Below are 7,976 nucleotides of genomic sequence, written 5' to 3' on the forward strand. Positions count from 1 at the left end.
TGTCGTTCTGAAGCAGTGATTCAGCTGACAGCTGTTCCCTGACTATTTTTAAAAAAGCCAATAGAGGATCTTAAATGTTCTCAGCACAAAGAAATGCTAAAGCTCTGAGGTGGTAGTTACATGAAATTACCCTGATCTGACCGTTACACTGTATGTCACTTCACACCTGATAACTATGGATGGTGATTATGCCAGTCATAAAAAGTAAAGAATGCCTGCCTCCCTTTTGCAACAGGTCCTGTTTGTCCCCATGTGGTTACTGGTGGCACCTTCTAAGTGTGGCTCTTGACTCTGTCAAACTGTTACTTTAGGTTATCTTTCATTTCCTGGCTGCTGCAATGGCCTCAATCATTCATGGCTCCCACATACATGCAAATCATCTGTCATGGAGACGGCAGGTTCTGAGAAAGACTTCTTAGTCTCCTTTCCCAATTTTTCTATGACACTGTCAGGTCTAACATTTTTAAAGACACACAATTTCTCCTTTAGAGCCTTCTTCATTGACTTTTTAAAAAATTAATTTAAATTAAAAACAAGCTTACTTTACATACCAATCCCAGTTCCCTCTCCCTCTATCATTTCTCCATCCCACGCCACCATCTTTATTGGCTTTTGTTTCTCTTTTTAAATTAAATGTCTCATAACCTCAATTTTTAGCTTGCACACTTAATATATGTACTTAAACCTGCACCCCAGATCCTGTTGGTTCCACAGCTTCCCTGTCCTTTCTAGACAGTCCCTTTTGAAGCCTGGCATAAACCCATGTACATTTGGGAGGTAGAGGCAGGAAAATGAGTTCAAATTCATTCCCAGCTACATAGTGTGTTTGAGGGTAGGCTGGCTTACATGAGATCCTGTCTTTAAAAAGGCACAAACAGGGTGGGAGTGATGGATGATGGCTCAGTGGTTAATCGTACTGGCTGATTTTCCAGCAGACCTGGGTTTGATTCCCAAAACCCAAATGGTGGCTCATGAACATATGTAACTCTACTTCCAGGGGATCTGATGCCCTCTTCTAGCCTTCCAGAGCATCAGGCATGCACGTGTTGTACTGACATATATGCAAGCAGGATACCCATATACATAAAATAATAAAAGAAATACAGAAATGACATAAAATAAGCACACAGGTGGAAAAGGCAAAAACAAAAATGATAGTCACTGTGGATACTTAAGGCTGGGCTCGTTCAGTTGCTCACCTTCACCGTCATGAGGATCTGCAGATGTTATCTGGACAAAAAGATACAGCTGTAGTTGAAGTTGTCCCAACACATGAGTACATAGGCTTGCTGTCTTTCCTCTTGTCCTTGCTTTTTATAGTTTTATTACCAGACTCTAAGTCACAATCCTCTTGTCTCAGTTTCCCAAGTGCTAGGATTTCAGACTTACCGCACCATGCTATGGCTAGCTACAGGGTTTGCACCCTCACTTTCAATCAATCAGATTGAAAATATTTAGGGGGGTAGAAATTATTCTAGAAAAACGGCTTCTACACTGAGCATGATGGTACATACCTACAATGCTAACACTTGGGAAAACGAGGCAAGAGGCTTGAGAGTTCAAGACCAGCCTGGGCTACAGGGTGGAAACCTGACCCAAACCAAACCAAAGCAAACCAAAGCAAACCAAAATATCACACAGTTGAATGTTGTGTAGCATTCATTATGTCTCTGCCATAAAACCTTCCATCAAAGGAAGCTCCTTCAGCTCAGGAAATAAGATACTCAAAGGCATCAGGAAGTCTGGAAGCTGACTGGATGCACTAGGCCCTTCCCTTCCCAAGCATATAGAAGCAGTAAGGATTGCTGAGAGTTGCTCTCAGACTAGCCATACTGCCTCAGAGACACTGGCCAACCCCTTGAGCTGCTTACAGGTTGTGCGGTGTGCTCCAGAGTTCTAGATGTCATGAGCTATGATCCATGCTAGTGTGGGCTTTTGTGATGCAGTCTTCTAGCCATTTCTGCTTCTGTAACTCCTGACTCATATGGTTGTAGGTAACCCCAATAAGACTTATTGATTCACCAAGTTGGATTTTGGTTTATACTTGTCCTTGGTTTTCTATCTTAGATGAGTAAGGTTTTTTTTTTTCATGTCTCTACAGAAATAGTGTCACACAACAGCCAACAGATGCCTCAGCAGGTAAAAGCACTTGCTACACATGCCTGGTGATGTGAGTTTGAAGCCCTAAACCCATGTGTTTGCCAGTTTTATGCCAACTGGGCACCAAGGGAGAGAATTACTTTACTTATTTATTTTATTTTTTTTAAAGATTCATTTATTTATTATGTATACAGTGTTCTGTCTGCATGTATCCCTGCAGGTCAGAAGAAAGCACCAGATCTCATTACAGATGGTTGTGAGCCACCATGTGGTTGCTGGGAATTGAATTCAGGACCCCTGGAAGACCAGCTAGTGTTCTATGTAACATGAAAAATAAAAGACCCAGAGACAGATACTGGGGTTCAAACTTCAAGCTTAAGATCAGAAAAGCAAAGCAGCCAGCCACTAGCTCTTACTCTATCTGAGACTGAAAGGCCATCTTGGCTCTACCAAAGATCAGACTGCAATCCCAGACTGCTATGTCCTCCTCAATGTGGCTGGCTGGAGAATCCTGAGACTGAATGCCTTCCTATCCTCAATGTGGCTGGACAATGAATACTGGCACTGAGACCATGTTCCTGTCTTAAATACTTCTCATGAGTGCTGTGATTAAAGGCACAAGTTCTGATTGACTCTCCGATAACCCAGGGTTGTCTTGGACTCAGAGATATATCTACCTTTCCCTGAGTTCTGGGATTAAAGGTATTTATCTACAGTGGCATTCTCAGCAGTACTAATATAAAATCTAAACCTTAAAGATACCCTACATTCTGTAGTATCAAATATTCAGCCAAAATTCAATTCATGTAAAATAAACAAGCAACCCACCTAATTTTGTATTTAATGTTCTTTCATCTTTAATAATAAAGGCATATGCAGATCAAAGAAAATTTGAGATAAACTTGACTTATTCTCAGTAGTTTTCATTTACATACTTGTTTATTCACCCGTACATCTAGAGTCACCTAAAAATATTTCTTGGACCACCAGTGGAAAGTTTAAGTAGCCTGCTGTTAAGTCACTGCATCCAATACCCTGTCCAGTGGGGAAAATCTTGGCATAAATGCATTTCCCAATGGTCAGTAGAGAAGCTTCTTACAGTAGTGACTGAACAGAGATCCACAACTGGTCAGCATATAGAGTACTCAGCCTTAAACAGGGCACACATCACGCCTCTCCCCAAAGCTTGTGAAACTCACAGAAAAGGGTGCAGAAAGATTCCAGACACAGGTGTTGGGGGTAACTTCAAGGAAACAGGCAGTTGCACAGATGAACTCACAGTGACTGTGACAGCATGTAAGTCCTGCACAAGCTCAGGCAGGCCAGACAAAACCCCAGCAAAGTGGGGGGAGCAATGAGCATGAAAACCTGCTACCAGCTGTTGGCGTTTTATGACTGCTGGGAATGGGAAGAGTCAGCTTTTACTAATGGTGTGACCCTTGGTATGCCAATCACCCTCCAGGACAGGCCCACTCACAGGAGTAGTTTGACAATGTCAAGTGTTGTTTGATATTAGCCTTGAATTACTTGTAAATGACACATTGCTAACTCTAATACAACCACTCAAAAAGTCTTAAAAAGAAATACAATTAAGCCAGGCAGACACAGGAGGATCTCTGTGAGTTCGAGGCCAGTCTGGTCTACATAGTGAGTTCTAGGATAGCCAGAGCTATATAGAGAGACACTGTCTCAACCACCCCTCTCTAGAAAAAGAAAACTCGAAGATGGGTAGGTGATGAAATGACAGTGGATTTGGGGGAGGGGTGAATGTGATTAAAATACATTATATAATATTCTCAAAAAATAATTAAATAATACTTAAAAAATAGAAGCCTCCTGGAGACTAAGGTGCCTCAGGGTCTGGGATCCTGTCACACTCATGTGCTTTCTTATCACCCAGCACAGACAAAGCCTATATGACAAAATACATCGAGCTAGTCACATGGTGATGAGCACTCACTTGTCTGCTCACAGAATGTGACCTGAACATTGTGTTGTTACCATGGCTACTGGGGCCCTGGAAAGCTGACAGACAGGTGCTTAGGCTCTCACATCCGACTGCTAAGAGCCTCCAGCTATGGCTACTCCAAGCTGTCTCTTTCTTCTCTAGAGCCTGTTTTGCTCCCCCTAGTGGCAGCTGGATAGCAGTAACAGGCCTTGTGAATGGTTGCAGGAAAGAATTTGACTACTCAGATTAAGGGTATATCCTCATCCAGGGACATCAGCAGCCACAGTCCTGGGGAGGGAAGGGAAGGGAAGAGATGAGGCATTAGGGCAGCTCCCATGTCTAGATGGGTATAGGAGTCCTCACCCAGTGTATCCTCAGAGGACTTCTCTCTAGATCTTGAAGGGTGATGATTTAAGTTGAGCAGCATGACTCTTGGCAGCTTGCATGCAGGACATGCAAAACCTCTGCCCCATATATTGCTTATATTCTAACCCTGAGTCAAACAGCAAGATGTGAGTGAATTCATGGCAAGTACATGGTCATGGGGGAAGTGTCTTGGTCACTGTTCTATTGCTGTGAAGAGATACCACCAGGAGGGAATCCCTATAAAAGAAAGCACTGGGGGGGGGGTGGCTTACAATTTCAGAATCTTAGTCCATTGTCATCATGACAGAGAGCATGGCAGCAGGCAGGTATGGCACTGGAGAAATAGCCAGAAAAGAAAATGCTTGAGCCAGCATAGCTATGACCTGTGAGGTATAGGAGAATCAAGAGATTAAAATCATCCTTACCACACAGCAAGTTTTAGGCCAGCCTATGTCCCTGTGACCCTATCTCAAAATAAACACAGCTCAAAATGAAACAATAAAAATGCTTCTTATAGGCCGGGTGTTGGTGGTACACGCCTTTAGTCCCAGCACTTGGGAGGCAGAGGCAGGTGGATCTCTGTGAGTTCGAGACCAGCCTGGTCTACAAGAGCTAGTTCCAGAACAACCTCCAAAGCCACAGAGAAACCCTGTCTCAAAAACCAAAAAAAAATTGCTTCTTATATAAAAAAAGCTACTTATTCACAATACTCGAGATGGAAGGGAGCTAGGTACCTACTGCAGACAAATGGGTAGTGGAGGTGGTATATATACATAAAGGGGTACTGTTCAGTTACAGTAAAAACAGGAGACCCTGCCATTTGGTATAGTATGGCTGAACCTAGAGGACATTATACTAAGTAGAGAAAGATACATGCAGAAAACTACTGCCTGGTCTCACTTACATGTCGAATCTAGAACAAATTAAAATATACAGAGACAGAGCATAAAACACTGTTTGCTGGAGATAGGGTAATGGGGAGGAAATCAGATGAGGTTAAAAAATATAAAGCAAGGGCTGGCAAGATGGCCCAAATGCAGGCACTCTGTGCCAAGCTTGATTACCTGAGTTCAATCCCCAGGTCCTACATAGTGAAAGGGCAGACTTGTCTCCTGCAAGTTGCTACATACTCCTGCCCTGCTCCTATAAATGTAATTTAAAAATAAGTCTTTTTTGTTTTGTTTTGAGCCTGTCCTGGAACTCGCTCTGTAGACCAGGTTGGCCTTGAACTCAAGAGACCTGCCCATCTCTGGGATTGCTGTGATTAAAGGCGTGGGCCACCAACACCAGCCTAAAAATAACTCTTAAAAGATATAAACTATTTGCCTGGCCTGTTTGGGGACAGCCTGGTCTACAGAGTGAGTTCCAGGACAGCCAGGGAGGGCTGTTAAACAGAGAAACCCTGTCTCAAAAAAAGAAAGAAAGAGCCGGGTGTTGGTGGTGCACACCTTTAAGCCCAGCACTTGGGAGACAGAGGCAGGTGGATCTCTGTGAGTTCAAGGCCAGCCTGGTCTCCAGAGCAAGTGCCAGGATAGGCTCCAAAGCTACACAGAGAAACCCTGTCTCCAAAAATCAAAAAAAAAAAAAGAAAGAAAAAAAGAATATTTGCCTGATTTGGTGGCTTGTGGCTATAATCCAAATACTAGGGAAGCAAAGGCAAGGACCTGAAATTCAGGCCAAACTTTGGTACACAGTGAGACTATTAAAAAAAAAAACCAAGCCAAAAACTAAAACTGACAAAGTAGTATTTGTGATGAACAAGAATAAAGACTTGGTAAATGTTAGGACCATTGGCAATAATATTTTATCACATTTAGGGTTGTTTCCTCTTTTTCTCATATTGCATTCCAACCAGTTTGCCCTCCCTCCTGTCCTCCCATATATGGCAGTCAGAGGACAATTTATGGGCAGAAGACAGCTTGGGAGCAGGCCCCATTATCTGGTGAGCTCTCTTGTCAGCCCTACAGCATCATTTAAAAAAACAACACTATTTTTGAGACAGGGTCTCACTATTGTAGAATTGGATGCCCTGGAACTTGCTATGTAGATCAGGCTAAGTCATAGAGCCTGTATCTGGCTCCCCAGTGCTTGGATTAAAGGCATGCGCTACCATGCTGGCTTAAAAACTTAACTTTTAAAAAGAAAAAAATTAGGGGCTGGAGAGATGGCTCAGAGGTTAAGAGCACTGGCTGCTCTTCCTGAGGTCCTGAGTTCAATTCCCAGCAACCAAATGGTGGCTCACAACCATCTATAATGAGATCTGGTTCCTTCTTCTGGTGTGCAGATATATATGGAAGCAGAATGTTGTATATGTAATAAATAAAATCTTTTTTTTTGCTTTTAAAAAATGTTTTTAATGTGCATGAAAACCATAGTGTTGCCAATATCTAGAGATCTCCATGTTCTTTTGTAAATTGGATAACATAATAGAGATAAATTATCAAGGAATCTGTAGTGAGAGATATTTTGATCTCTGTCTAAATGTAAGTTATAATTTTCCATTTGTTTTGGTATTAACTGTTTCTTTTTTTCTCTCTCTCTTTTTATTATTATTATTAATTCAATAAATAAAATCTTTAAAAGAAAAAATTAAACTATGCCATGGTGGTACATGACTGTAATCCCAGCATGTTGAGGTCAGAGGGAGGACTGAACTCCTGCCTCAAAAAAGTCAAAGGGGAAAAAATTTTTATAACATCCCTAAGTTATAAAAAAACATACCTTAGAAGGCAGTAGTGGCAGACGCTTTTAATCCCATCACTGCAAATCTCTGAGTTCGAGGTCAACCTGGTCTACAGAGTGAGTTCCAGGACAGCCAGGAATGTTTCACAGAGAAACCCTGTCTCAAAAAAAAAAAAAAAAACCTCCCACAAAACAAAACAAAAATAAATAAATAAATAAATGGACTAAAATATTCACTGTTGGGAGCTGGATATGGTAGAACACATGTTTAATCCCAGAACTCAAGAGGCAGATCTCTAAGTTTACAACTAGCCTGTTTCAGGCCAGCCAGGGCTACATAGTGAGACCTTCCTTCAAACATGGTATGATACAAGCCCTCCACCCCCAAATGACTGTTGGGGCTGGTGCCTTGAGTTAGTGGATATAGGCATGTGCTGCAGAGCCTGACTTGAGATTCCTGAGATCCACATTGTTCAAGGACAATTCCTCCAAGCTGTTCTCTCATCTCCAAATGCACATAAACTATATAAATATAATCATAAACGAAAGAACCCACCCTACAGTTAGGCATGAGTGGTACATTCATTCCTTTAATCCCAGCATTCATGGGGTAGAGGCAGGAAGACCTCTGTTAGAGGCCAGGTATGTGAGGGCCTATCTCAAAAATTCAAAACTAAAACATAACAAAACCAATGTCTAAGATATTAAGGGAGCCGGGCGGTGGTGGCGCACGCCTTTAATCCCAGCACTCGGAGGCAGAGGCAGGCGGATCTCTGTGAGTTCGAGACCAGCCTGGTCTACAAGAGTTAGTTCCAGGACCGCCTCCAAATCCAAAACCACAGAGAAACTCTGTCTCGGAAAAAAAAAAAGATATTAAGGG

The sequence above is a fragment of the Cricetulus griseus genome, chromosome X, assembly GCF_003668045.3.
Source record: "Cricetulus griseus strain 17A/GY chromosome X, alternate assembly CriGri-PICRH-1.0, whole genome shotgun sequence".
Taxonomy (NCBI): domain Eukaryota; kingdom Metazoa; phylum Chordata; class Mammalia; order Rodentia; family Cricetidae; genus Cricetulus; species Cricetulus griseus.